Source organism: Peromyscus eremicus, chromosome 15 (assembly GCF_949786415.1).
Source record: "Peromyscus eremicus chromosome 15, PerEre_H2_v1, whole genome shotgun sequence".
Classification (NCBI taxonomy): domain Eukaryota; kingdom Metazoa; phylum Chordata; class Mammalia; order Rodentia; family Cricetidae; genus Peromyscus; species Peromyscus eremicus.
In genome coordinates, this window is record NC_081431.1 from 27,489,741 (window position 1) to 27,498,089 (window position 8,349).

Below are 8,349 nucleotides of genomic sequence, written 5' to 3' on the forward strand. Positions count from 1 at the left end.
TATCTCTCCAAGCTCCAGAAACGAAAATTTAAAAGAACAAAACAAATGGCCAGGCAGTGGTGAAGCATACCTTTAATCCCAGCACTAAGGAGGCAGAGACAGGTGGATCTCTGTTAGTTCAAGGCCAGCCTGGTCTACAAAATGAGTTTCAGAACAGGCAGAGCTAAACATAAAAACTCTGTCTTGGGGAGGGGGAGGGAAGAACCTTCCATGGGGCTAGAGAAATAGTTCAGTCAATAGGATGCTTTTTATACAAGCCTTAGGGCCTGAGTTGTAGCCTCAGGGCCATAGAAAAGAAAAGGGCCAGGAGTAGTAGTGCGCACTGAGATCTGTCTCAGAGAGCACCCTCCACCCAACTTATACATCCAAATCAAAAAGCCACTGTGGGAAGCTACAACTCTAATTCCAAGTGACACTGCTACATTAATCATAATGCCTGTGGAATGTATCCTTGGAACCATCTTCAAAGCTACACAAGAAAAACAGAACATTTCTTAATAGTCATTTTTATTTTATTTCTAAGTTCCAAAATGGCATTGGCCAGCTTCTTGTCGTGCTTATTCCCCAAAGTCCATTCCACATGCTTTTCCATGATTGGTTGAAATACATACATGTAAATTAGAAACTTAGGAAAGGGAACCGTGGCTACACTGGGGGATATCTGCATATGCCTGGTACAGTCTTCCCTTGCCATTTCTGTCTGCTCCTCAGCCATCTCCTCCCTCAGCACCCTCACCTGCTCTGGTATCTTTAAACAGAGGTGATTAGGAATGAGGCAGTGAACTGCCCATCAAGGTGGACAACCCCATTCCCACTGAGAAGGAACAACTTCAGGGTATACCTCTGCGTGCTGCACACATCTTAACCTATCCAAAATCACAAAGTGATCTGCACCTACTTTCAGAATGTGGCAGGCACTTAAGATGAAATCTCTATCCAGGGGAGAAAAATGCATTGTGGCACACAAATAACAAACTGTAAATGTCTAATGGGTATTTTAGAAAGAAAGGAAGATGCTTCTGTGGAAAAGACCAAGGGTAGAGAATAAGGAAAAAGATTTTCAGCTTACTTATTTTAAATAAATATTGACTTATTTTAAATAAATACTGCTCATGCCCGTGTCTAAAGCAAGTGCAATTTCACTTTAAAGATGGAGAATAAAGACACTAAGGGATAGGGAGTAAAAGTGAGGCTTGCTGACAGTGATTAAGCCATTGGGGTCATCCCATCTCTCTTTGTAGATCTGAAGGAGCTGGGTTTTGTGTCCCTGGTTGGGCTCAGCAAACTGCCAGCCAGCCAAACACCAGAGCTTCCGGCTGGAGCACCCTTGCAGCACTGGAATTGGTTTTCAAACCAAAGACCAGACCAAGGGACCGAAGTGCAGGGCGTCCACCCCGGGAACCAAGCCATCTCCACAACTGCTCCCGGTGGTGTACCAATCCACGCTACCACATGAAACCTGAACCTCGGTGGTCAGGTTCCCTCACCTTGTGTGTACAGCAACATTAGTGGTTGACTCTGGGTAGATATCCCTGAGAAGCCAAGGCTGTGCAACAAGGCTTCCCATGGGCACTTTCCAAGGAACCCAGGGAAGGGAGAGTCAGTTGGCTGCTGTGTGGGATGTAGGAAGAGTCCACTGAGCAGCTGTTGGGATGTGGTAAAGCAGAGCTCCTGAGTCAAACCTGCCAACCTTCTCCATCTGGGACATGAGGACTGCAGGGTTTGCTCACCCTGATAGATTAAAAACCAAGTCATATGAGAGTCAGGGACTGTGTAAACTCAAAGAAGTAAGAGTCTGAAAGGAAAAGGAAAATGAGACTTCAGGGGGAGGGAATACTGTCAGGAGAAGAAAACAGAGAGGAACGATCAGCACTCCTCTGGCCTCCCTCTGGTAGACAGTGACATGGAAACTAGAGTTTCGGCAGGAAGAGAAAGGGGAAAGACGACAAATGGGTGAGAAGAGATACGCTTGCAGTGCTTGAAAGAAGAAAACTGAGGCTGGGGTGCGGGATGAAGAGTGAAAACTGTCCACGGGTAGAGAACACAGTTCATAGGTGATGGTGTTTTGGGATGATGAGTGAAAACTGTCCACGGGTAGAGAATGCAGTGGTAGATGATGGTGTTTTCTGGCCACTGGCAGGATGCTGAGAAAAGAGGCAGCTGCACTTGTGGGGAAAGTCATGGCAGGCTTAAACTGAGCCTGCTTCTGAAAGGACAAGGTTAACGTACTGTCAGTCTTACGGCCTCCTCAACTCGCAGGCTCAAAAGCCTGCCTCCAGCCCAGGGAGGCATAAATGTGGGCACAAGGACTCCCTCAACACTCAAGGTGCCTTCCTCAGGAAGCTTCAGAGTAAGGAAAAGGTAATCAGTTATCCTACTAGGATTACTTTGTATGTGTTTCAGGGCCAGTTGGTTTTTCATTAAATGGACATAAAACATGAAATTGTACTTACTTCTAAGTTTGTTATTATTCTGGAAGAAATACCTGTGAGTTCTTTGCTTCTTCTGAAGCATGTGTGGTATGTTTGCTCCTTCCAAATCACTGTACCCTCACCCACTTCCCTTCTGATATGTTGTGCTTGGGTGGATCCTGTTCTCACAGTGCTATGTCCCATTTGCCCAAAGTAACTGCCTGCAGCTCACATCTATCTTAGTGAAGGCCATCACTGCTGGGATGAAACACCATGACCAAAGTCACTCAGGGAGGAAAGGGTTCATTTGCCTTATGCTTCCACATCACTGTTTATAGGAACTCAAACAGGGTGGGAACCTGGAGGCAGGAGCTGATGCAGGAGTCATGGAGGAGTGCTGCTTACTGGCTTGCTCTCTATGGCTTGTTCAGCTTGCTTTCTTATAGAACCAGGACCACTAGCCTGGTGGTGGCATCACCCACATCAATCACTAATTAAGAAAGTACCCTACAGGCTTGCCTGCAGCCTGATCTTCTGGAGGTTTTCTCCATTGAGGTTCCCTGCTCTCTGATGACTATAGCTTGTGTCAAGTTAACATAAAACTAGCCAGCACACATCATTATATTGAATGTACTTCATTCCCAAGCTGGTTTCTTACTACCTCAAGGGGTGCTAGAATTCTGGCCCTCCTTATACACAAAGTCCCTCTCTAAGAGCTTTATTACACTAGATCTTAGCCAACGGCCAACAAGTGATTCCTAGAGAACTTCGCTAAAAAGCAAAGATCCTCCTTTTTCATTATGGCATGTTGATGCTACCTACCTTATGCTTTGATGGTCTTCTGGATGCTCTTATGAAAAGTTTTATTCTGATTAATTCTCTAAGCATCTCTGTCCGGTCAGCTCTCCATTTGTCCCTTGGGGGGTTTTCGTTTGGGTCTTGGATGTCAACAGCTGGAATCTGTCATCATTACAAGTCTCTGACTTTCTAACAAATCAGTGCAGCAGTTGTTTGGTTTCTGCTGTCTCCTCACTCCTGTCTCTTCTCACATGGCTGATCCTCTTTGCTGAGGTCGAACACGATCTATCTGCTGGTAGATAGATGCATACTAACTATTTCAGGTTCTCAAGCCTTAGAAGGGGACAAGCAAGATTATTAATAGTTACCTCAGATCCACTGGGCCCTAAGGTGTCAGTATCACTCCAAACAACATGGGCAGTATGATTCGTGTTGATTTTGATGTCATTTTTTAAACCCATCTAAATGATTCTCTGCATGATAAGACTTAGGAAGCAAACAATCTGGGATGACTCATTCCACTCAACTCCTACTTATCCATCATTTCTTGAAAATACCACAATACTCTGACCACTTGAAGAAGACAAGCTCCCTCTTCTTCCCCCATGGTACACTTGTGTAGACAAATTTCTAAATGATCTTGCCAACTCCTCAGTTGATCCTGTTCCCTCAAACTGGAAGGCTCTGTCTGAGTCCTCATCTGAATGGATCTCAGCTGAACTGCTGCTAAAAGCCTAAAAGTTTAAAAAGCTTCTAGTTCCTGGTCCTCACGCCTATATACCTTTCTGCTTCCTGCCATCACTTCCTGGGATTAAAGGTGTGTGTCACCATGCCTGGCTGTTTCCAGTGTGGCCTTGAACTCACAGAGATCTGGATGGATGTCTGCCTCCGGGATGCTAGGATTAAAGGAGTGTGCTATCATTGCCTAACTTCTATGTTTAATATAGTGGCTATTCTGTTCTCTGACCCCCAGATAAGTTTATTGGGGTGCACAATATATCTACCACACCCTTGAGCAGGGAGAAATGAGGTATTTGTAGATAGTATATATATAGAGAGAGGTAGAAAACATAGGGTAGCCTCGGGAGGGGAGGAGGGACTGGATGGATCCTAACCCACCAGCCCCTTCTGTCTCTACTAAAGGTTTTTTAAAGGAATGCCAAGGGGTGGAGCAAAAGACCTCCCCCCAGCACAGCCAAGTGTAGACCATGCCAGACACCTGGTGACCATGCACATGGTCAAGCCATCCCCTAATGCAGCCCTGCTGTGTGAAGCAGGCTCAGATCTCACTAGAAAATCTTTGTGGGCTCCCATAACCACTCTCCTTAAGATTCCGGAATCTTTACACTATGGGTGGCAAACAGGCAGTGGGAGGAAAGGAGAGTGAGAGAATCCATATGTGAAGGCTGTTTCTTAAAAGCACTGACCAGAAGGAGTCGGCAGAGTAGATTGTTCTAGAAATAGTATGATACAGAGGAAGAAGCGAGGCTCCCGGGCAAATCTGAACCAGACAGCAGGTAGAATCACTGTGAGGGGAAGACAGAGCACTCTTGCGGACTTAAGCACAGCTCTCGGCTCAGGTCCAAACTCTGGCACTTACAATCTGGGCAATTCCAGGCAAGCTACTCAACTTGGCTTCCCTGTCCACAAAGGGGAGAAAATAATGGTACCAAATCCATACTTAGTGTGAAAATTAAGCAAACTGATAACATTTTGTGCTTAGAGTAGGACCTGGCTTTTGGGAAGTGTAGATAGGCACTGATGATGGTGTCATCTGGTGAGTGGCATTCATTCTGTGTGTGAGAGGAGCAGGGCATCCTCTTATATTCTTATGTACTTCTTTCTTGCTATAGGCTAAACTTCCGTTCAGGATATTAATTATGCAAGCAGGCTTTTGTGTAAAAACCAATAAAACCATCAAAATCTAACTTTATTTCTGCTGCAAAGTAGGGATGGGTGTGAATCATCTGGAGACAATGAAAGGTTCAGCAGCTATGGGTAACAAAATCTGGGGTGTCTTCTGCATGCATCTCACTACCTCTCAGTACCCACAATAAAATGTATTGATACCACCAAAGAGAGGCCAAGGACTGCCCTAAGATCCACCACAAAATAAAGCATGGCTTGTGGGCACAACTCAAGCGACACTGATTTTCAAAGATGTACGTGTAATAAAAACACAAATACACAGGGAGTATGAGAAGATACGGCATGTGATGGAGGGTGATAAGACGGCCACAGAGTGGTCAGGATAACAACCACAGAACGCTCCCTTTCTCCTCATTCAGCACCAGAGCTCATTTCTTCTGCCCTTGCTCTTCCACCTTAAAGGTGTCCGAGGTCATTTTGGCCATTTGTGACTCTTCTCCCACAGCCCACAGTCAATGGTTTATCCTTTTCCGTGGTCCCCTCCCCTTTTGTTTCCTTTCAGTGGGTCTCCCTTCCCATTTGTTTAACTACGGATCCTCTTGTCTTCTTTCTGATCCTCATTGCTCACCAGTGCTAATCACCCTTCTGAAAAACCAACTCTCTGGGGTATCTCTCAGCCACATACTCTTTGTGGGACCTGAGTGAGGCTCATGGCAAGGTTCCAGTGACTTGGGCATTTCACCAAGTTGAAGCCTAGTAGCTTCTACTACTTATGAGCAATGCCACGAAATTTTTCTTAGACTGCATGATCTTCTACAGAGAAATAGGTTAAGGTATTAAAATTGAGAGAGCCGTGCCATATTGGATTGCACAGAATTATAGCCCAAATACAAGTAGCTTTGGGGCTAGAGAAATGGCTCAGTGATTTAGAGCACTAGCTATGGGGGCTGGAGAGATGGTTCAGTGGTTAAGAGCACTGACTACTCTTCCAGAGGACCTGGGTTCAATTTTCAGTACCTACATGACAGCTGTTTGTGACTCCAGTTCCCGGGGACCTGACACCCATGCACATAAGATAAATAAATAATTTTAAAAAAACAAAAACAAAAAACAAACAAACAAACAAAAACAAGCTGCTCTTCCAGAAGACTGGGATTAAATTTCCAGCACCTAAATATTGGTCACAGCTGTCTGTAACTCCAGTCCCAGGGAATCCAATGCCTTTCCTGACTTTGGTGGGAACCAGAAATGCACACAGTATACATACATACACTCAGGCAAAACACTCATACACATATTATAATTAAATATTTATATTTTTTTATTTTTAAGTGGCTTAGGAGTTATGAAACCTGGGTTCTAGTCCCAGCTCTGGCTTGTATCTTTAGCCTAGACACTTCTGCATGGCATCTCATTAGCTATAAAGTAAATAATAATATCTATCTTGTAGGATTAATAATATGTAAAGTATCTAACTCAATAAATATTAGTTCTTCCTTTTCCCCTCATTTGCAAAATGAACAACAGACCAGATATTTATGTCCCTTGCAATTTTTTTAAAGATTTATTTATTTATTATGTATAGCGTTCTGTCTGCGTGTATGCCAGAAGAGGGCACCAGATCTCATTACAGGTGGTTGTGAGCCACCATGTGGGTGCTGGGAACTGAACTCAGGACCTATGGAAGAACAGCCAGTGCTCTTAACCAAGGAGCCATCTCTCCAGCCCACGCCCCTTCCAATTTTAATTATTCTAGTTCTCTGTCTTATTACCATGATTATTCTGTTCTATATCTTATTACCTACTATACATAAATGGTGAATAATGAGGTACCTCCTAATTTGAATACATATCAGGGGCCATCACAATGTGAAATTGTATTACTTTATATTTCTAGAAGCATTCTCCACCTTTCCTTTCTCTCCTAACCCTTTGAAGAAGTAGGAAAGGTCATGTTCTTTACCAAAGGCTGCAAATAAGTAAAAGGGGTCCTCATCTTGGACATAATCCTTTGGAGCGGGGAGGCCCAGTGACCTCCCAAGGCAGTGTACCCAGAGGCTCACACCGTGAGGCTTTTCCCTCATGAGAGTTTTCTTGTCAGTGCCCCTCTTAATCCTCTCAGGATCCCTAGGATACTGCAAATGCTAGTACCCAGAATGATCTGGGTCAATACTAATGACTACATGAGTCAACTCTTCCTATAGATCCTCTGGTCTGAGCCCAAGCTCCAACTTGAGAGATATGTTACATTAATGACTCCAAAAGCTGAATGAACTTGTTGATTAGGTCTCTCAGTAATTGGTCTCAGTGAACTCCCTCAATCTCAGAAACTTCTTGGTGAAATCTGGCCCCTTGTAGTCTGACTGCAGGACAAAGGAATAGAACCACTTTCTGATTTTGACCTATTAGTCCTCTATACTGGCCTTAAACAGAGTGAAGTTTTAAGTATAAAGCATGTCACTCAGGGTCATGACACCCAGAACTTGGAAGCTTGGAGTTGATATTTGAGTTGATGCTTGCAGAACTTACTGAGGAACATGGGTTCCCCGTGTTGGGGAGTGTTATGGGCTGACTTGTGTCTCCCCACAATTCATGAACTGATATCTTAACCTCCAGTATCTCAGAGTGTGACTGCATTTGGAGACAGGATGTCATTTGGGCCTGCCCTCATCCTGTATGACTGAAGAGATTAGGCATGAGCAGACACCGGAAGAAAGTGGTCATCTACGAGGCGAGGAGAGAGGTCTTAGAAGAAACCAATCCTGCCGACACATTGATCTCTGTCTTCTGTCTCTGGTACCAGGGCAAATTAATTTCTATTGTTTGGGCCACTTATTCTAGGTGGTCCAGAAAATTAAAACAGAGAAAGTTACCAAAAAAAAAAGCCCCATAACTCTGCCCTTCCTAACGCCTCCAACCAGAGATATCTGCTTGGCTGTATAAATTTGCTGGGCTGGACTCTTCATTGGAGAAGTAGTGAGGAAGAAGGACAATCAGAATCAAAATGGCATGGGTGGCGCGTGCCTATAACTCAGGAGGCATGGAGAAGACAGAAGAATGCAAAGTTCAAAGCCAGCCTGGTCTACATAGAAGGACTCTGTCTCAAACAGCAGCAGCAAAACTAAACAAAATGACTTAAGGGTTGGTGCCTGGGCTCTCTGCTTGCTGTTGTCCAATCCCAATGTCCACTGGCTAAGTGTAGTGTCCTTAAGACATCACCTGTGCATAACAGTGTACTTTCTAGAGCGTGCTGGGTGCAAAATGTAAAAGT